This window comes from Apis laboriosa, unplaced genomic scaffold (assembly GCF_014066325.1).
Source record: "Apis laboriosa isolate Shangri-la unplaced genomic scaffold, ASM1406632v1 scaffold11_cov152, whole genome shotgun sequence".
Classification (NCBI taxonomy): domain Eukaryota; kingdom Metazoa; phylum Arthropoda; class Insecta; order Hymenoptera; family Apidae; genus Apis; species Apis laboriosa.
Genome location: NW_025221020.1, coordinates 2659852 through 2681644, shown reverse-complemented (window position 1 = coordinate 2681644; position 21793 = coordinate 2659852). Strand labels below are relative to the sequence as shown.

The 21793-nt window shown below is 44.7% G+C and overlaps 1 protein-coding gene across 10 annotated transcripts in view; it reads left to right on the top strand.

Moving 5' to 3' along the window:
* LOC122718638 (multidrug resistance protein homolog 49) overlaps positions 1-21793 on the top strand; it is a 60709-nt gene that overhangs the window by 17227 nt on the left and 21689 nt on the right. The window contains exons 1-2 of one of the 10 annotated variants that reach the window (XM_043943888.1): positions 7123-7255; positions 8876-9226. The exons of 6 other annotated variants lie outside the window; for them this stretch is intronic. The gene's annotated coding sequence lies outside the window, so the exon portion shown is untranslated. Of the gene's footprint in view, positions 1-7122; positions 7256-7308; positions 9227-21793 lie in introns of those variants that run through there. 3 more of the 10 variants (XM_043943896.1, XM_043943922.1, XM_043943912.1) reach the window with 3 other exon arrangements.

Here is a 21793-nt window from a genome sequence, read left to right as displayed (position 1 = left end):
CTTCCGTGGATTTTCCATTCGTTTATCGTCTATCGTTGCGCAACGCTTAGCGTGGCGGTGGAATCGCGGGGGAATCGTTCCCTCCCCTCCCCTCCCCTCCCCTAGAACTCGCGCCATTGTGGCATCGTCGTCGTTTAAACGATGTCAATGGAACTCGACCCGCGTGCGGATCGCTTACGCGAACGATCGATCGATCGACACTCGAGCGTACGCGCGAGTGTCGTGATTTCATTTGGCCTGGTGGGACGCGCTCGTTCACAGAGTTCGTGTCACGGGATGGATCGCATCTTTGTCGCGGAGTTCGAGGTCGCGGGGTCGAGTTTCGTCGGTCGATCGTTCAACGTTGGCGGATTCTCGCCACGCCGCGCTTCTATTTCTGTCCGCAGCCGCGACCGCGACGTGTCGTGCGTTGACTTCGTTTCAATAATTCATCCCGATTACCGGCCGGAACCGATTCGAGCCGCGCACGCTTATTGAGCTCGCGCGATCTTCGCCTCGGCGTAGGCGCAGGGGCGACGGGGGAGGCCGAGATTTGGCGAACGATCGCCTATTTTTGGAACGGACCGATCTCGCCGAGTTTCGTGATTTCGCTCGGATCGGAGATATGCGATTGTATCGATTGTCGATAATTTTTGATACAGTCGGATTAACGGATGGAAATGATTATTTTTCTCCCCTTCTTCCGAGTTATTTTTAAAATGTGTTACGTGTAACGTGGCGCGACAAAAATAAACAAGCAAGTTGATTTTCGTTGGAAAATTAATATACTCGAACCGAATTCTTGTTCCTGGTATCTTATCGATATTTTCAAGATATGAAAAATAGAATTGAAATTATCATCGATGCATGGATATAATAAGTATGAGCAAGAAAAAAAAATTGAATCAATTTCACTTGTCGATGTCTTAACAATTATTAATCGCCGATTAATTATATCAATAAGGAGAATTTTTATAATCGCGCGGATTCCTTTTCTCTTTCTTAATATTTTAATTAACAAGATACACAAATTTATCCTCTCACTTGTTCTTGCCACCGTTCTGGGAATACTGGAGATACCGCACGCGTTTAAATCTATGGGATTATCGCTGGAGAGAATCGAAACACTCGACGATAATAAAGTTTCTCCACGCTCGACCGAGCTTGAAAAGGATCTCGCTACGACCGAGATCGTCATTGATGATCCTCTTTTTTCCCCCTTTGTCCTCCGCCTCTCCGGCGAGAATTAAACGAGCGCGCGGAGAACTAGGAGGGGCGCGACCCCTCGAAAGGGCGGCGTGAAAAATCGTCTCAACCGCTTTTTTCTTCCACGCTTCCACCGTCGCGCCTTTTCATCGTCCTCCGCTACTTCCCGAGGCTTCTCTCCGTTTTTTCCTTCCCTTCCCCCTGTTGTTGTTGTCGTCCTCGGCCGTTCGCGGGCCCGCGACACCGTGCGAGCCGCGTTTTAATGCTCGCGCCGCGATTTATGGGGTGTCGTCCGCGCATCCCTCGGGCGGAAGAAGGAGCGGCACAAAGCGAGGGGCGGAAAAAAGAGAAAGAAGAATCTTGAATGAGAAGGAGAGAGAGAGTCGTCCCAGCGAGAACAAAAATCGAATGCGAAAAGCGACGGGCAACAACAGCAGCAAGAGAAGAAGGAGGAGGAGGAGAACGTCCCTTTGAGCGCTGGCGCTCGTTTCGCTCGCCGGCTGCTTATTATTTCAGAGAGAGAGAGAGAGAGAGAGACGGCTTTGCAATTTCAACCCTCGCGCGACGCGTCATTTTTTACGCGATACCGTCTCCGATTAACGCTCCTATTATACCTCGCGACATCCTCTCAACAATAATTATCTGGACAAGCATTCCACGGCTATTATAAATCTCCGGCGTGGATTCCAGAATCGGGGAGAAAAAGGCAGAGGGGCGTTAAACGCGGCGTTAATGGGTCGCGCGCGTTTTGCGAATTCACGGAGGAGAAGGGGAAAGTGAAGGGAAGAGGAGAGGAGATGGTGGAAATGCAACGCGAAATGAACGTTTTGCGGCTCGGATTTCGATTCAGCCTGTTGTCGCCGCTCGTAATCCGCTTTGCGGACGCGCGCGAACTTTTAATACCCCGCGCGCCAAGTAGAAAGTCCGAGTTTCGAAACATTGGGACGAGCGTTAACGAGCTTTCGCCCGGGGAGGAAAAGGGAGGTGCAATAAACTGCGCCGATTTTTAACTCTAACCCGCTTTGCATTCTCCCCGTTTCTTTCCTCTTCTTCTTCTTTTCCTATCTTCCCTCCCTCTCCCTTCGTTTAAGGAGTTGGGTTGGTTCACAATTCGTGGTCCAATTTAAAGCGTTGACCACGAAATCGAGGTTTTTTCCAACCCACGGTTTGTTAGGAATCGTACGATGATTCTTCGCGAATGACGTGTATTTTTGTTAAATTTTACGATATCGCTGAAGGGGGATCGCTCTTGACCCCCCTCCTCCCATTTATTGTTAATTTGGTTTCTCCACGCAAGAAGAAGAATTTCGCCGAGCGTACGGAAGCAACGGCAACGTTGATTATACGCGTTAACGTTTGTCGGGTGAAATAACAATCGGTTGTTCTCGATTCCTTTGTGAGACGCGTTCCTAAGTGACGCTACGCCACTTTGAACCGTTTGTCGGGCTCGACGGAAACGGGCGGCAGAAGGAGGTGGAGCGGTTGGATGGATGAGGCAAACGGATGATATCACTGGCGTCTAATTAACGTTGTTGTAAATATATCCAGTGTCTCGTGACAAATCGATTATGTTTACGGTTCGTTCACATCGAATAAATTAACACAAGGGACCCTCGAATCTCGGAATAAATTACGAATTATCTCTCGTTCCCGCTACTGTTAAAAAACGATACCGTACGTTTTTCTTCTCACTTTTTTCTTCCTCCTCCTCTTCGAGAAATTCGATCAGAAAATTCGTTGAATGAACTTCGTTCGACGTCGAAGAAGCTGCTCTTTTTTTCTCGCGGACAGATATCGTCGAGGAGAAAAAAAATATATATTCTCGCCGAGAAGAGGAAGGATGAAAAGCGTAGATCAAGAAGGAAATGGAAGGTGAAAGATCCGTTCGAGACGTTGCATCTTGATGTTATTAAACGATCTTTCTTGTAAACGATCCTTCCATCTTTGTAATATTTCTCGAATTTTTTTTTTTTTTTTTTAACTCTTCTTGCTGCTCTCCTCCTGGGCTGTTTTTCACTCCTTTCTTTACTTCTCGCGAGCTCATCTCTTGAAAACATGCCTACACTTTGCTTTCTCTTGCGCGATTTCTTTTTTTTTTTTTTTTTGAAATCGTAAATCGTGCGGCTTCTTCTTCTTCTTTTTTTTAATTTTTCGCGCTAAAGCTTGCTAAGAATTTCCCCCCTTTTTTCTTCGTCCCGCTTCGTGGAAGTTACGTTATTGAAATCACTCGAAGTGCGCGACTGGAAATCCGAGGTTGCACATGGCGTCTCTGATAACTTTCGTTCCGCAATAAGAGTTTTGTCATAATGTATTTTTATCCGGCAATCGCTTCTATCTTTCTCTTTTTTCTTCGAAACCCGTTCACGTAATATCTTTTTTTTTTTTTCTCTCTCCTTTTCACAACGTTTACTCTTTACTCACGTACAAAGATAGAGGAAACGATGAGCGACGATTTCGATCGTGTATATGTTTTTTAAACAAACATCCGTCCGTTTCCCAATCTTTCTTCTTCGAAACTTGTAAAGAAATTCATTCGCTCGAAGAAGGAAAGAGCAGAAATTACACGTAACAATTATAATAGACTCGTGACCGCGTTCACAGTCTCGCACCTTTTCGCTCCCCCAAAATATAATTTCCTAATCGCCTCGAATCGATCTATTTAAAACTCTCTCCGCCGTCTTCTTCCGTTCATCTCTGTCAAACTATTTATATCCCCGGCCTATCAATTCCAATTAAATCTCGAACACGAACGCTCATCCGTGACTCATCGACGAGTCGTTACTCCTAAACCGCATCATCGATCGCGATTCCACTTCGCGTCACCTCCTCTCGGCCGATCGCAACGTACAACTCCCGGATAACCGGAGGAAAATTTTCCTCCACGCGTTGCATTTCCCGCATATTTCCCCCGGCCGAATTTCGCCCAATAATTTTCGGCCCGGCTCGAAGCATGGAAGGAAGCATCGGCGCTCTCCTCCTCGAACGGATTCCAATTAAAACGAGGCAGGGGTATGCACGGTTTCGGTCAGGAAGGGGTCGGTTCAGGGGTCGTCCGAGTGCTTTCATAACTGTTAATAGGAAACAATTGCCGTCTCGATTAAATTCCGCTCAACTATTGCGGAGCCGTCATCGCGAGAGGAAGCGGGAGGTTTTCGGCCTTGCAGCCTCTCTCGAGGTGACTGCCCTTTTCCTCCTCCTCCTTTCTCCCGCTTCCTAGTTTTAACCACCCCTTGTGTACGATTCCCAGCAGCGACGATTTGTCGCGACCGGGATCCCCCGATTCCGGAAGCCGAAACGGGGTCACGGTTCTGAATAGCGGGTTGCTTGGAATATCGAGCGACCTCGATGCGAACCGAATTCGAGGAAAATACTTAATAACGGCTCGACGAGATTCGAGAGGGCAACGAATTTATCGGGATAAATAACCTCGACCGTGGATCGACGCTGGATTTTCCCTTCTCTTTTTTTTACGAACCAACCGCTCGAGCTTCCGTTCCCAAATTGTTGTTGCGCGGACGTTGTAACGGTCCATCAAAGGCATTCCACGGGAGGGAAGATCGATCGTGTTTCCGTCTCGGGGAAATAATCGGGGAAATGGAGAAGCGTGCCATCTTTTTGTTTTATTATATTCTTTGGTAATGAAGGTTTTAGAGATCCACGGAGTTGATCGATAGATTGACACGATCTACTTTCACCGGCGCGTTGTTTACTCGACGGTTAATTGTCGTCGGTACACGGAGGGCTCGAGTCGATTATTACAGTCGGCTGGTTTACGCCGGTTTATTAGTCGATGGTTATCGGCTAAGTAATACACCCAGTTGCCGTTGCATTGTCACCAACCTGTGCTGCAAACTGTTTACCACCCTCCGGTGTACAATTAATCGTGAGTCACAATGGCTCGTTACAGGCTGATTAACCGTGGTCGATTGATAAGAATCAATCCATTTCACGGGATGATGTATCGTTCGTTCGATTAAATTCAATACTTTGATGCTTCGTTGACTCTTCAATTTTTTTTTTTTTCTTTTCTTTTTTTTTTTTTACCGACTTTGTTCCATCCAAGGTTATGGATGTCTTGTAGGTATGAAAAGGGGAGGGAACAATTGTATAAATGTTTTCGTGCGAGTTTAGCTTAGGTGAACGAAAGGATATATATTAAAGATACATTAAAGAACTTGGATTATTAATCGCAAAGATGGAAATTGGGAATTAAACTCGAACGATTGGAGAGAAATGTAAGGAATATCTTTCCTCATTCGTTCGAGCTACTATGTAGTAGAGAAAATTTGTATCTTTTTAATCTTCTAATCAATTGCTGCTATTATCGATACGGATAGCTTCGTAGGGAATCGCTCATCTTGCATACGAACGAAATCTAATCAAAGTTTCTCGAAGGCCGCGTTAAAAATATTTATATCGATGTACGAAAATATCAACTAATTCTATCTTCGAGTCACGGAAGCATTATCATCCTCCGAAAATAAAACTTTCGCCACGATCCGTCTACTTGAAATTAAACGGGACGGGATATTTACCGAGAATTACAAAAGTTGGCAAAGCATCTCAACCGATCAACACCAACATGACCTTTCATTATTCTTCGTTATCGCTCTATTCTCTGAAAATAGTTTCTCGAAGATTTTGGTCTGGATTTTCGTGCGCATTCGAGCGAGCATTTCTCTCGTTTCGATAGATCGAAACGGGCGCAACACCGTTCTTTGGAACGTTCTTGGGAAATTTTCTGGCAGCCGAAATGGGTCAGTGTGTCTAGCGTGATGTCGAGGTCGATCCTCGCTCGTTGCAGACCGTCTATCCGCAGTGGGTTAAAATCGCGCCGCATATAGACGCCACGTGAAATAATCGATGCCTGTATGTGTACACACATATATATATATATATATATATACACCCGTTTTGCCATCCGTCTCGTGTCACTTGCCTCGACTCGGAACTCGGTTTTATCGCTCGAATGCCGAGATCGTGGCAGAGAAGATCCAAAGATCATCCACCGATCGTTTCTTTAGCGCTATTAGCGAGAAAAAGTGAGATCGACTAAATATGATTAAACTGGATGAGAGATAGCAGATAGAGAGAAGTTTAATCCCAAGATACGATCGATATAATGGACGCGAGTCGTATCGAAGAGGGTTCTCGAAGTTGAACGCAAAGTTGAAGCGCGCGGTTTTAATTTGGAAAAAAAAAAGTTGTCGGGCGGGCAGGTGGGGATAAATATCGACGTCGGGATAAATCGGCCGGATTATATCCATTCATCGGATCGGAGGGAATCCGTGTGTTTCGCTCAGCCGTCGCGCTCCAGCAACCCACATTTATCTCGTGCCAAGCCTGCGCCTTCGTATTTGCGGGCTTCGCACAGGGGCCGATGGATGGCCATCGCGGATCCCACCAGTGTTCGCGCACAAATTTTTCCCACTTTTTCGTTTCCTATCCCGCGATCGATCCCCCCTTCTTACGTTGTTTTCCCACAACGAAACGTCGTTGTCTCTCCTCGAGTCGGCGTCGAGGGAGAGAGAAGCGTCGAAGATCGGGAGAATCTAAAAAAAAAGTTTTGGCAAAGATTTCGAAGACCAGAGAGAGAGAGAGAGAGAGAGAGAGAGAAGAGGAAGAAGAAGAAGAGAGGATTTCCGTTCAATTAGAGCGCAGCGTCAATACTCGAATATACGCGTCATCGAGGGCGGGCGAAAAGAGTGGTTCGGACGTCATCGTTGGATCTCAGGGGCGTGACGAGGGCGCCGCGCGCCACGAATCTCGTTCCTAGAATTTCGACGGTATCCGGTTCGCACCGGTTCCCGCTGGCTCGCTTCCGATCTCGTCGACGCACACACGCGGTGTCCAACGTCCGCCGTCCCTTTTCGACTCGCCGCCTCGCTCTCTGCCTCTATCCCACGGGGTTGAAAAAGAGGGGACGACGTGGCGTCGTTGCGTAAGCGTCTGGACGCCGAGGCACCGTTGCGTCAGTCGTTCGAAAGCTACTAAGCATCGCGGTCCACACGAAAAGATCCCCCGACGCACGGAGAGAGAGAAAATACCGGCTCGCTCCTCAACGCACCCAGTGAGTTTCTCAACCGTGGGGGGATTAAAACCTCTCTCTCTCTCTCTCTCTCTCTCTCGAGAAAGAGAGATTAATCTCTCTCGAGAAAGCTCGGCTCGGGAGAGGGTTTTCGCTCTTTCCCCTCCCCTCGCCGAGCCGCGCTGGGCATCCTCTCGCGTTCTCGAGGTCGCGTCGCGTTCCCGCGGAATTTCGAGTGTCGCGACCTTGGTGGTGGAAAATTCAAGGCCAATGGCGGAAGCAACCTCGACAATAGGGACGCGGTCGCGGCCGCGCAGTCGCGCGGCGAGATGGAACGTTATTATGCGGGACGAGCATGGATCCGCTTTTCGACTTTCCGCTTCCCGGCCACCCCTCTCGATTCGATCTCGTTTAATAATCGAGATGGAACGAGCGCCTACGGTTCTACGTAGGAGGCGAGACGAGTAGTGGAGGGAGTGTTGGAAAACACGTGCGACGTAGCTGCTTCCCGCGGTGAAAAATTTAACGGTTGATGTTTGTTGGAGCAAAGTTAGTTCGAGACGTAACGATAATCGCGAGCAAAGGGGGAGGTTGTACGAAAAAACGTAACGATAAATGTTATTATCCCAGCATTCTCGATAACCTTATTCAAAGTGAAGAATCTTGCGAAGAAATTTTCAACTTGTTCTCGATACGGGTTAACGGCCAAACTCTGCCTTCCTCCCGTCCCGACTGCGGCATCGGACGCGGCCGTGGCTGGTCCCCTTTAAGGTGGCGCTTTTCGTGCTTGAATTTTTTCCACGACCCGCTTCGAACCATCGCCGCGTTTTTTGCGCAAAGCGGTGACGAAGTAAAACGAGTATTCCTCAACGAGTTCTCGTTCACCTTCCAAGCGGAGGAAAGAGACGACTCAACTTCGATCGAGTATCGTTATCTTTGGCGTTGCGCAAACTTCGTGGTCAATTTTCCACGAAGGTACGGAGGAAAACCTCCGCGAATTTCCTCGTACGCCGAACGTCCTTCTCATCGGTCATCCGTATATTTTCCTCGTTTCGTCTAACGCATTTTTAATCAAATTTCGAGATCCAAGAGCGAAGAAGAAATACGGCTGTCGGGGAATGATTTGAAAAAGATTGCAACACAATATTCTTGCTACAGGCCAACGCGTTTTCCCCCCCCTCCGCACACGTTCCCGGAACGATATATCTCCATCGATTCGAGGAAAACTCGATCCGAAATCACGAGATATCCAACATTTTCCATTCGTCATTTAACCCGGTTGTCCGTTTGTTATTCTTCGACCAATTATACGCGAATCGATTTATAATTGGCCAAGCTGGTTTTATCAACGCCTTATCGTAACCTGAAAAATATATATCTTATATTTATTAATCGGATCTTCGAATCGACGTATCCAAGTTTTTCTCCCCCCTCGAGATATTCGTCCCGAAATTCGAAATTCCGAAAAACGTCGGAGAAACGAAACGTTCGTAACAAAGTTTTCTAATCAATAGCAAATAATTAATTGTACAAGCGAGCGTAATTCTAATCACCGTTCAGCCCGATCGGATGTTTACGACCGAGAACGAGGAAACCCAGCCGCATGTAAACCCCGAGAGCCGGCGTTATCTCGAGCGTATAAAAGAGAGACTCTTTCGACAGGTGGCTTCAGTGATTCGTACTCGCGCGAGGCCGATCGGTGCCGTCATTCTCATTCTCGCTTCCAACGTCGCGAATCGTGCGTGCACCACCACCACCACCACCACCACCCTCCAAACGTCTTTCGCCCTCCACCCCTTCTGGAACAAATCTTCGATTCTTCGATTCTTTGGATCACGATTCGCGATACGTGCACGTACGTGGGACGCGCGTGTGCATTTTCAACCCGCATAGTGAAGCCTAGTGAAGTTGCGAGGGACACTTATGAAGGGGTCCGTCAACGCACCGAGGCCTATCGTTGATCAGAACAGATACATTTGGGATAACGATTGGAAGCAGTAGAGCTTGGACAAGGTACGTGACACTGCTATTCTCGCGTCGACGATTTCCTTGATCTTTTAATCGGGAGAATTATATTTAGCTCTCTTTTTTTTAGCAGAGAGAGAGATTCGATTTTTCATTTTCTCGAAATGTGGATAGATAGATAGGATTCGGATAGATTCGAAGGTAATACGTAGGTGAAAAGGGAGGAGGAGAAAGAGAAAAAATAATAAGAGAATAAAATTTGTCGACTCGAAAAATTTTCGAGTAGTAAGTGAAATTGATCAATTTTCGATTAGATATAAGTGGACACTATCGATAAAAGGTTGTTCCGAACGCGCGAAAGTAAACACAAAATATAGAATACAATTTTATCGTTGTTTAGAAAATCGAGATTGCGGACGTTATTATTACCGCGAAGAAAGGTAATTTTTTTTTTTTTTTTTTCCTCTCCATTCTCGCGTAGATAGAACAACCTCCCTTGTCGATAATCCATTCGATATCCAATTAACCAACCAGCCAATTTTTCCCATTTTCTTCCCAAGAAATTATAATAATATCTTTGCCCTATATATTATATTATTCCGATAAGCTATTCCGTGTACAATATAGGCGATCGTTCGAAGAGCATCGTTATACGTTTTATTTTTACAACGGTAGAGAGATATGGGATGGATGCGATCTCCAGAAATTAGGAGATTAGAACGTTTCGACGGGACGGGATAATGCGTTTCCTTGGCGCGTTTCACAATGATTAATCACCGATGGTGTGGTAGACGCTTGCAAGCATCTGGAATACCAATCGAAATCGATTCGTGCGAAGAGTATGGAACGCGTGGTTGTATCGAGTAGTGGACGCAACAGGAATCCGGATTGATCTCGACCTATATATCGCGTATATGATCCGTGTTTCCTTTGCGACCGTCCCACCTTCGTCGCGCACGATATCTCAGCGTAACGTTCCTTCCTTCCTTCCTTCCTTCGTCGATTCTCGAGTCGAGGGAAGAGGAGTAAAAAATACTCGTTTCTCTGGCGAGACGAAAAAGTCGACGAACCCGAGCGAGGGGTAAACGACCATGGAAAGGGAGCACGAGGAAGAGGATGAAGCCTCTCTCGTCGACGTAATCCTATTTAAAATTCGATCGAATCGATGGGACCGTCCCTCGTCGATGCTTTCGTGACCTTTCGTTCCGCGACTTGTTGCCGCGTAAAATGGCGCGTGTCATTCCGCGGGGGGAACACGTGTGCATCATAATCGAGTCTCGAGTTCTCGATTCGCCGGCTTTTCCGCGCCGATTCTTTCCCCGTACGAGTCCGAATCCGTATTTTTCCAGACGAGATTATTATCCTCTGTTCGAATCGAGAACAATTTTCGATTCGAAACCGAATAAATGATAAATGATTTATCATTATTCGCGATCGTTCGCGTATTATCAATATCAGGTTTTCTTCGTTTTCTTTTCTTTCTTTTTTTTNTTTTTTTTTTTTTTTTTTCCATCGAAACGTTTCGATGAATCGAAGTTTGAAAAATTCAAGCGACGCTCTCGGATGGCGGCCAGGCCTCTATAGCTCTCGGTTGCTTTCAAAATAATCTTGGTACCGTTTATCAAAGCTCGGAAACTGGCACAAGGATAGAGAGTTCTAGTAGGATAGAGTCGTGCACGTTGACCTACATGGATCGAGAAGTCGGACCATTCCACCAATTTTTCCCCCTGTTTCCTGCATTTCTATTAATCTTTGCTCTCCGCGATATTATTTTCTGTGTATTCACGTGGCACGATTCGGGGAGAAATCTATGAAACAAGAAGGGGAAATTGAGACGAACGAAGCTTAACGCGCGGTTTCAAATCGAATCTGAAAATAGTTCAGAGAACAGAGGTTCGAGATCGATAATAATTCTCGCGTAGCACGCGAACGAACACCGGTCGGTAATAATTTATTCCAAATACGAAAATAAGCAAAAAGACGCGAAATAAATTCTCTACGGTTTAAAATTAATTTCGAGAAGATCGAATTTAAAAATTCATCGATCGCGTACGATCCCTCGATTGCGTTCGATTTGACGCAATAGGAGCGATCGTTTATTGATGTCCAATCAAAATTTAGCCGATTTCAGCCGTTCAAACGCTCGATTCACTCGGAAACGAAAAGCTTCGCTCCAACGAATTTTATTTTTCTCCGATATTTTTCTCTCATTTCGTGACGAAGAAGAAGAAGAAGAAGAAGAATCCGTTTGACCTCATTTGTATCATGAATTACAGACCGCGCTATTCCTCTTCTGTTCCATCGACGAGAATGAAGTCTAACCAGGTGTGTTGCTTCGACGTTATTATCGCACTCGAAATAAACTTTGCCGATCCGTTATTAGTTTTATGGAGGTAAATTGGTCGAATGCCAAATAGTAGTCCCTCTCTCTACATTTATACCGGATGGAAACACTGTTTCATTTCGTGATAGAAGACACGACGCGACAGTTTTCGACGAGTGCCGCGTTTAAAATTTCGGATAAGATTTCATCACCCATGGAAAATATATATATATATATATCTTCTCGAGAAGATAGAATCAACGAAATATCGAGGCGCAATCGGAAATATTTCCCAATCTTTCTTTCCCCCCATCTTTTTTCCATCCATGATCTTTTTCTTTTTATTTTTTTTTCTTCACGACGAATGGCGCCCAAACGAAATTATTTCTCCTCCCGCCGAGAAACCACCGCTTCTCTTTTTCCTCGTTCTTTTATTTATTTTGGTTTTGGTAAAAATCGAACGAGAGGGATCAAGATTCTATCGAGTCGCATTATCGAATGAAAATAAGAATAAAATTTATCTGTCGAGTGGACTACTACTACTAATACTACTACTACTACTCTTCGCGCGAGTCACGTGTCCTTTTCTTTTTCTTTTTTTAATCGAATCGAATTATTACGTAACGCGAGCTTGGAATTTTTCGAACTTCACGGCAGATTTCGGACACACTTGTAATTAGGCATGTGGGAAATCGGCGACTGCTTATGTAATATGTAGTATCGCAGCCAGACTTTTCATCGGTTCTTATCGTAACCGTAATATACAATAGATTATGAGATCGTTCGATTGTATAATTGGCGCCGTTTCTTTTGTCCCCATTTACTATTTTTTTTTTTTTTTTTTCATTTCCAATAGTCAATATCAATTTTCGATAAATAATTGTTGTTCGTTCCATCGTACAGACTTTATTTATTTATTTATTTATTTATTTATTTATTTATACATAAATCGTTTGATATCAAATGTATATATATATATATATATATATATTTATATTTCATGGCATAAAATTATAAATATCAAGTTCATCTTATCGAGAAAAAATATCATCGAATTTGAACGGAATCGCATCGCGTGTAACGTTTTTGTCTTTCGAAATATGCCGAGAAATTCCCGTTGATGTGTGGATGCAATTGTTTTTAATAATTGGCCGTTTTATCGCAGTTCCACGAAGCTGTTCCACCACCTATCTTTGACACGATCGTGGAAAATCTGCTGACGTTCTCTCGGATACACAAACACTTTCGTGTTTGTCAATACAAACAACGAACCCGCGACAGTCTCGCCGATGATAACGAGTCAATCTTCTCCGTCGTCGTCTTTCGATTATTCGAAATCGAACCGAAAGACGATCTTGGTTTCGTCATCCAATCGACTCGTCCAACTTCGATCGATGGCAAGGAAAAAAGAAAAGAAAAGGAAAGAAAATCGTTGTTAAAAATAAAACAATCGGTTCAAAGATTCAAGAGATCACTTTTACACGCGTCAAGTATTACATCGAATCTATTTCTGGTTCCCATTAATCCGTCTAGCTATCGTTCCAAAGTTCCAAAGTGTACTTTACGATTACCGGCGACATTACCAACCGAGTTGTATATCCTCCTGGTATTCGAGGCAAAGGCAAACACACGCACGTCCTCTTCTTCCGTGGTATCACGGGTAAACGAAGATGATTCGCAGTTATCGTGGAAGATGTTCCGCGCGATTGCATCATCGATCGTCGCAATCGCTAAATCATCTCGAACGCGAAGCCCGCAACCTGTCTTCTGTTCGCTCTTGTTTGACGAGAGATTTACCATGGATCTATGGAGAAATCGAGCCCCCTCCCCTCTCCCTTTGTAGTCAAGATTCGAGCGGGATCGTGTATCACGCCCCATGGACCCCCCTCTGGCAAATGCGAACAATTCTGATCAATTCTTCCAGATTCTTCCAGAACGCGATATCAATCGAGATTACTCGCGTTATAAACGCATCTCGCGCGAAAATCGGCGAGTTTAAGCCAGAGTCTAAGCGAAGGGTGATGGAAACGAGAATGAAACGAAAATGAAAGTGGATTTACTTCGTTCACAAATTTTTTTTAACAATAATTATTGAGTCACTCCTCGAGAGGGAGTCGATCATTAATATCTTATAGCTGGATAATGGAATTACCGTTTAATGGAATCGTTGACACAGGATGAGTCGAAGATGAAGGGGTGGCAAAGGAAGACAGAGAGAGAGAGAGAGAATCGTTCCTTTTTACCTCGATGCATTGTTTACGAGCTGAGAGAGAGAAAGAGAGAGGAGTGGGTATGGCCATGTATTATAGAGTGTTTGGAATTAGCAATTGGATTTTCGAGGCGTACACGAGATGTGTACGTACACGGTGTACGTAGCGCGGTGGCAGCGTGGAATCGAAGAACAAAGGAAGAGAAAATTCGATTGGGGGTGATGAAGGAAGGGGCGGGGAGCTCGTTACCATCGGCGGCGAAATTGAGGCGGCGGGGGCCGGGCGATCGGAGGAGAGGCGAGAAACGAGCGGAGATTTTCGCGGCGACGTTCCGTGTTGATTCGCGTAACAGCGTTAAACTCGAAACTCCCTTAACTGGATTGGACGGTCGACGAGCCGCGGATAGTTAGCGGCAGCTGTTGCGCAAAGGATTGCCAACCTCCCCTGTCTGTTGACAAGATCCCCGCCCGCTTTAATCTCCTTTGTTACACGAATTCCCCTCCGCATCCATTTTAACGATGAAATTCCTATGAAACGTGGCCCCCTCCCAATTATCGCCACTCTTCGACTTTTCCCCCTCTCTTTTTTTCCCTCTCGCCCTTATTATTTTTCCTTTTTTTTTTTTTTTTTTTCTTTCTCTTTTAATTCCCTTCCTTCGATTCGTCGCTACGCCACGTCGGAACGGAGGGGAAAATTGGACGCGATCGGCGAAACACCAGGCGTTTCGGAAATCGGTTGGGATTATTTGGTGTCGGTCGAGGGAATTGTTGGCGTATTTCCCCCAAATTTATCGCTTTTTCGATCGACCCGTTGAAATTTTCATCAAGGTCCTCGATAATGGGATAAAAAAGAAAGAAAGAAAGAAAGAAAGAAAGAAAGAAGAAAAAAAAAAAAAGAGTCAGAGAGGTTCGTTTGCATGGATATTCGACGAGTGATTTGTTTATGTTTCGTGTCGCTCGGTTTATCGTTCAGAATTTCCAGGTATTATCTTGACTTGGATGTAATCGCGCGTTTCGTTAAGCCGTCTCAAATTAAACAAAATGATTCAACGAAGGCGTATCACGATCATCGATTAGATTAGGGAGATCATCGGTCAACGGATCCACTTTCAACGTCAGAGATTTCATTTTTCTGATTTCCTTTTTTTTTTTTTCCTTTTCTTTTTTTCTTTTTTCTTTTTCGAGGGAGGAGCATCGCGTTGCAAATAGCGTCTCTCGTTTCGTCACAGACAGATATCGACGAGAGAAGTTACGATTGGGAAAATACGGAATTCCCTACGGCGGAATTAATTTTTACAAGGGGATTAAACCGGATCGAAGTCGGACACGGAGAAGAAGAATCCGCGCGGAGATGGAAGATACTTTTTTTTTTTTTTTTTTCTTTTTTTTTTCATTTGTATCACGAACGAATCGAGATTACTTTCGTTACCCGCGGAAACGAAAACTTTTCTCTCGTCATCGAATTTCCAATTTCCAAGAAATTTCTTCTTCTCTTCTCCTCGTCCTCGTCTTCGTCCCCGGCAAAAAATTATAAAAATAGATAACGCGGCAATTGGGTCAAAAACTATCAATCGACGCGATATCTGTGGAATCGAGTATAGCGACCGACTATAGCAACGAACACGAAATTTCCAATCGGTTGGAATCGTTGTTGCGTTACTCTCGCTCGCAAAATTTGTTTCTCGAAGAGAGAGATGTTGACTCTCTCTCGCTCTTTTTGTCACGCCACTTTGACGCTAGAAAATGTTCCGCCGCTTTTCGTTCCGGCAATTCGAATCGTTGAAAGCGTGGTGGAACAACGAGACGATTGTAAACACACCGCGTGTTTGCGTTCCTCGACGAACGTTGAAACGTCGAGGAACAAGTCGTTGCCGATCCTCGTGTTCCTTCTCCCTTTGTTTTCTCGCGAGAATCCCATCGAGAAGACAATGGTGGTACCTAATGGTATTCCGAGATGCAAAGAAAGGAAAGAAAAAAAGTCGGTCGGCAAAGAAAGAATCACGGCCAGAAACATTTTTTTCGCGGGGAGGATGAAAGAGACAGAAAGAACGGTCGTATCATTATCGAATCTATAATTAATTTACGAGGGTACACGATTATACGCAAAATCGGACGCCGGTATTATCTATTCTCGATAACAACAACTCGTTATCAACCGTTATTGCCCGCTACTCAATTTATCGATCGATCTACTCTTCCCTGCACTCTTTCCGCATTTCTCTTTCCTCCAAAGATTTGCAATTATCTAGACGCATTTTACTCCGTTTCCAGATGCTTTTTCTTGGCAACGGAAGGACTTAGCCTCCTCGCGGATTCCCGATTCTTGGCAACGCAACGATCCATGCTTTTTTACGGCTTAAAAGAGTAGTTTGCTCGGTGACCTCGAAGTGAGCAGAAGTGCTGCACTCGCGTGTTCGAAACGGGGTATGCGCGTTCCTTGTTCCGCCATTATCGCGCGATATTTCGGGTTTACTCTCTCTCTCTCTCTCTCTCTCTCTCTCGATGCACACGCAGCGAGAGGATACGGAGTGGATAACGTGTAACGCTTTCTGCCAACGTCGAAGAAGCTTTCGCGAGTCGGAGTTGGCGATAAAGTGGGCGGCGTTGGCCAGACTCGCCCAAGGTTGCAGACGATCTCGTCTGTCAGGGTCCCTCCACTGTATTTAGCTTTCGATCGTGGACTTGGAGTCGCGCCCGTGCGCGCGCGTACGCGTAAAAATACACCACCACCACCACCACCATCATCGTTTGTTCGCGAAATTCGATTCGAGCTTTTCTACATTCCTCTCCGTCGAAACCCCTCCCTCTCCTCTTTCCTCCCCTTTCTCCCTATTCTTTTCGCCCGAAAACAGATCGAGATTGTTGCTCGCCACCGATTCGCCTTACCGATTCTCTCTTAAAATAGATCTGATTGAGTCTAGCGGCGAGACGCGCCGCGCATTTCAGTTTCCTCCATTTACGTCGCCTTGCAAATCTTCGATAAAAGTAAATACGAATTTGTGTACGTCGCCTGATTGATGATACAATTTGAATTTTTTCCAAAAATATCCGCAATTTTCTTCGATGATAAAACAATCCGTTCATCATAATCGCACGATAAACAATTCGAATCGAAAAGCTTCACGTGCGATTTTCGTTATCGCGGAAGATAGGATGATATTTTTAGCGACAGTTTCGCGGAATCGAATTAATTCGATTCTCTCCGCCGCGTTTAAGAGATCCGCGATAAATCGTCAAATTCTCGAGCCGTGAACGAGGAGAGGCGTCTGAGGATACGCAACGCGGCTCGTTGCCCCGATCTTTCTACCTTTACGTACAATCGAAATGCTCCTCGATCTGTATACGAGGGGATCGCGAACGAGGATCGAATCGTTTCCAGAAGTGGACTGTTCTGAATTTCTAAAATTAGTCGGGGAGAGGAGCGGATCACGGAATCGGTCGCGACGAAAAGGAGAGTATATTCGATTAATAAAAAGGAACGATACTTCGAGACGAATCCCTCTCGAATAACGCTGTCGAGCCAAGATAAATATCGAAAGCCAGGAATAAATAAACCATCGTGTGCCATTAAGAATATCGAACGACAAATTTGTTTAAGCGTTTCTAAATACGAGTATTATGCAAGATAGCGATAATAATGCACGTTTGTGTAACTGCGAAGCGAGAGCGAATTTAGAGAACGTTCGCGAATGGAAGGAGAAATATCGTTAAACGAACACGATTCGTATTCGAATACGATCGAGTATCATTATTTTTACATTTGCTAATTTATCTTTTTTCTTCGTAATCTTCTCTTCGAGAGTGGAAAATCCGCTTACGACGAATCCCTCTAAAATCAATCCTCAAAGGAGTCGACGTTACGGCATGTGATGCGATTTCATTAAAAAAAAAAAAAAAAAAAAAAAATTTCGTTGATTTTTAACAGCGCAACTTTTAATTGCGAGTTGGCCGTAACGCGTGCAACATCCGGGCGACGAATTTTTAATTTTTCCTTCTCGACCAATTTAAGCCCCGCCATTTTTCGAATAAAAGATTCACGATTCGCGGGTAAAACCGATGAAACTTTTCCTTCCCCTTTTCCGGGAACGAAAGTTCAAACATTTGTCGATCGAGCTGCTCTCCAGCCCAGGAGAAAAATTTTCTCCCCGAATTCCAAGGTCCAATCCCCTTCCCCCCCCCTCCTTTTTTTAACTTCTTTCCACGGGACATCGTCGAGCGGAAACGCAGACAGGAACGGGTTAGGAGGGAGAGGTGAGGCGTGACTCGAACTCACTCGGTTAAAGGGCGCGAGAATTGTGCCCGCTGGCCGTTTGAAAATACAATGGAAATTAATTTGTCGAGCTTAACGAACCTCAGAGGGCACAAAGCAACCGGGGACCGCGGAATTGCTTTAATTATAACTCGGTCAGGTCGAGGATCTCCTCCTCGCTTTCGCTGATTCATAAAAAAAAAGAAAGAAAGAAAGAAAGAAAGAAAGAAAAACTGAGATTCTGTTAAAAAAAATTTCCACCTCTCGTCCCGCTATCGGTCAGAGATGATCTTTCTCTCTGTGAGGGGAGAGACGGGCTCCCCTCCTCCGCCGTATATTTTCGTCGCTAATTAAAACGATCGTCGTAAATCACGCGTCGATCGTAAATACGCGGCCGGTCGGTTACGCGTGCTTCCGACAGATACGACGAGGGGATTAAAACATGTGTTTCTCTCTCTCTCTCTTCTTTTTACGTTATGCACGCGGTGTTTCGACCTCCCGTTGGTTTGGGGAGCAGGATTTAAAGAAGATCGGGGAATATTTGTAGCTCGTTACGTTTGAACGCGTGAAAATTAATTAGGCGTTTGGTTCCTTGACAATTGGTAAAGAGTCAGGTTAGAGTATAATTAATGTAAAAGAATTGTAAATGATTATACGATATAGAATATAGTTCGTATCAAAATCTTGTGAGAATTGTAAACGAAAGGTGATCTGTGATCAAACGCGATGGAAATCCGCTAGGTATCTTTCAATTCTCCAATCAACTTGATTTTCGTTTCTCCTGTTTTCTTTTTAACAATGAATGAATTATAACGTATTAAATTATTGAAAAAAAAAAATACTAATATCGTTCAGAAAACCTATCTATCCTCTTTCAAATAGAATCTACTCAAAATCACTTCTAATCGATTGTCATTGCACTCTGATCCAAGAACAACACGTTCGAGAGAAATTCGTTGTGCGCAAATATTTGTATCGATGTAAAAAAAAAAAAAAAAAAAAAGAGAAGAAAGAAATTCGATTCGCGAAAGGCTGTTTCCGGTAAAAATAATTGGCGAGACAGGACGGCGGAAGGCGATTACGCGATGCTCGCCGCGAAAACCCGGTTGGAAATTAGTTTCCAAGCTTAATGGAGTTTCGACGAAGGCTCCGCGGCGAAAGTCGCCGGCCAACTCGCCGGTGTAACTTTACCAATTTTTCCCATTAGCCGCGATTTTTCAACCTGGTGTCCCGGAACACGGCCGTCCTGACCAAGTTTAAAGTTTCGAAGAGGAACTATATCCGAGCCGAATACATTAGCGGGACAAAATCTGGCGCGGATTGCTTTCCCCTGTTTGAAATTTTCTTCTTCTTCGTTGTTACCGTGGAATTTCGAAAAGATTGGGGCGAGGAGGCGGGGGGGCCCGAATTCCAGAAAGATGGATTGCCGAGGGAAATCGTGCAACTTTTCGAATCGTGCAACGTCGTTTACATCATTTCTTAGAATGATAATCTGAAAAATTTTAACGAATGGAAAGGTAGGAGTTGGGTGTACTTTACCTTCGACTTTGTCTTTTCTTCTTCCCTGTATTCGATAAGAAGGAGATTTAGGCGAAACGTTATAGGAAATTTCAACTCTTCAGCTTGGATTGAAAATTTTCGAGTTGTTGCTAACTGCTCGAGTTCCGGTTCCTCGTCTCCTGGTCTCGATCGATGAGCAACGATCCGCGAGAAAAGAGCGGCGAAGGTGGAGCGCGCAACTTCGAGGAGACGTTTATTTATCGTTGCATCGTTGGTCTTGTAACGAAGAGAGGGAGGGGGAAGGGAATTTTATAAACCGTTCGAAGAGGGCAACGAAGGAAAAATTGGATCGGCGCGTACCAGCTGATCGGCCTGATGAAGGGGAAAGGAGGGAAGGAGAGAGGAAAGTTATTGGAACGGAGACAAATGAGATCGGAAAGCTCTCGTTCTAGATGAAATAGGATAATTCGAAATTGACCGAATGCGCGATATCATCGTACTCCTCGTGTCTTGATTCTCTTCCAGCCGCAACGGCATAGGCTCGTTAATAAAATCTCGACCTTTCTCTTTTCGTTCTTCCTTTCTCCTTTTTTTCTCTTTCTTTTTCTTTTTTGCGATATTCAACCGAATTGGAAAATATCGTACGGAGACGAAGTTCTTCTCTCTCTCTCTCTTTCTGTCCATTCTTTCTACGACTAAGGAGGAAAGTAGCTCGTTTCAAGGGGATATCGATTTTAAAAAATATATATAAAGAGTCGAGACATTGATGACGGTGTCGCGTCGTTACTTCTAGTTACCGAAGGCGTTACTAGACGCCATAACGAAGAGATGGTTGATCAAAGGGGAAAAGTAATGAAAGATACCGATCGAAATAAAAAGGAGAATATCTTCTTCTTCTTTTTTTCTTTTCATTAGTATTTTATTAGTTTTTGTTTCTCATTTGCTCAAAGTCTCGAAGTCTCTCGTTCAGACCAGTTTTCCGCCCTTATTACTGGTTTTCCGAAGACGTCGTTGACAGATATTGAAAAGGAGGGAAAGGAGGAGGAATGGAGAAACGTTATCTTATAATATCGTACACGACTACTCGTTACGTTAATTACGTAAGAGCGTAGATGTTCCGACTAAATTAATCCACCGTTTCTTGATCGAACCTTGTCTCGATTCGATTCGAACGATGGAAATATCAAGATCCTTCTTTCGACGATGGGATTAACGCTGTCGTCTCGTTTCGCCGTTTGAAAGGATCGTAACGTTTTTCGAAAGCGAAAGAGCGAGACGAAGAAAAGGGCCTCGCTCCGTGTTGCGATTAAAGGCCTCCTCTAACTCGGTTCGCAACACGACCTAACGACTTGAACGACTTTTTATCGTGCCGTTCATTCGACAATTAGAACAGCAATTAGACGCAAGAAAGTCCGAGAGATGTGGGGCACGAGTTGGAAATTGCAGTTGCCGAACATTAACCACGTTCCTCGCGGTCTCATTCGTTTATCCGAGTTTCCTTTTCGCCCGCCTTTTTGCGTCAACACACATACACACACACACGCACGCACGTGTCCCCCAACTTTTCATCCGAAATCGTACGAACCGAAACTAGAATCGAACCAAAAATTAATTTAAAAACCAGACAGAGCTTCGGAAAAATGTATTAAAATTAATCAATTGGTTAAAAATTTAAAAGCTACCTCAGTACTTTGACTTTATTTAAAAATAATATTCGTAGATCCGTGTAGAAATCATTCGATTATCATTATTCGATTGATAGTGTAATCAAAGATACACTTTTTTTTAATCTTAAATCCTCGGAATCGTTGCCTATAATCTCGGATCGATCATCGAACGAATACTTCATTTACGATCGTTGAATCGTTCTTAAAGAGAGAATCAATCGACGATTAATAAAAATTAATCTAGTTTAGGACCCCTCCATCCATCTTTCCATTAATCGAACGATCGATCATCAAACGAACGATTTTCGTCACTGTCATCGCGTGATCCACCGCCGGACAACCTCCCCTTCCCCCCCCTTCCCACCCTTTAAACGTAATCATAGGTCCCATCGGTCAATCGATTAATTAACACGTATTAGCGCACGTTCTAGCCATCGCTTAGATTGTATATATCCTGCGCGGTAAACGTATGATACAGTGGATAATGACCTGGGTAAATAGAGTTTGTTGTCCCCGGATTATCGTTGCTAATTGCAGTTTGCGTTTGCAAAGCTGCTGCGGACCCCCTCCCCCCCCCCCGACGAAACGGGCGGTTGTAACGTTGAAGGGGAAGAGGGGGGAGGGGGAGGGGGGGTTAGAGAGGCGACAATGGATCGAGCGGGGCAAA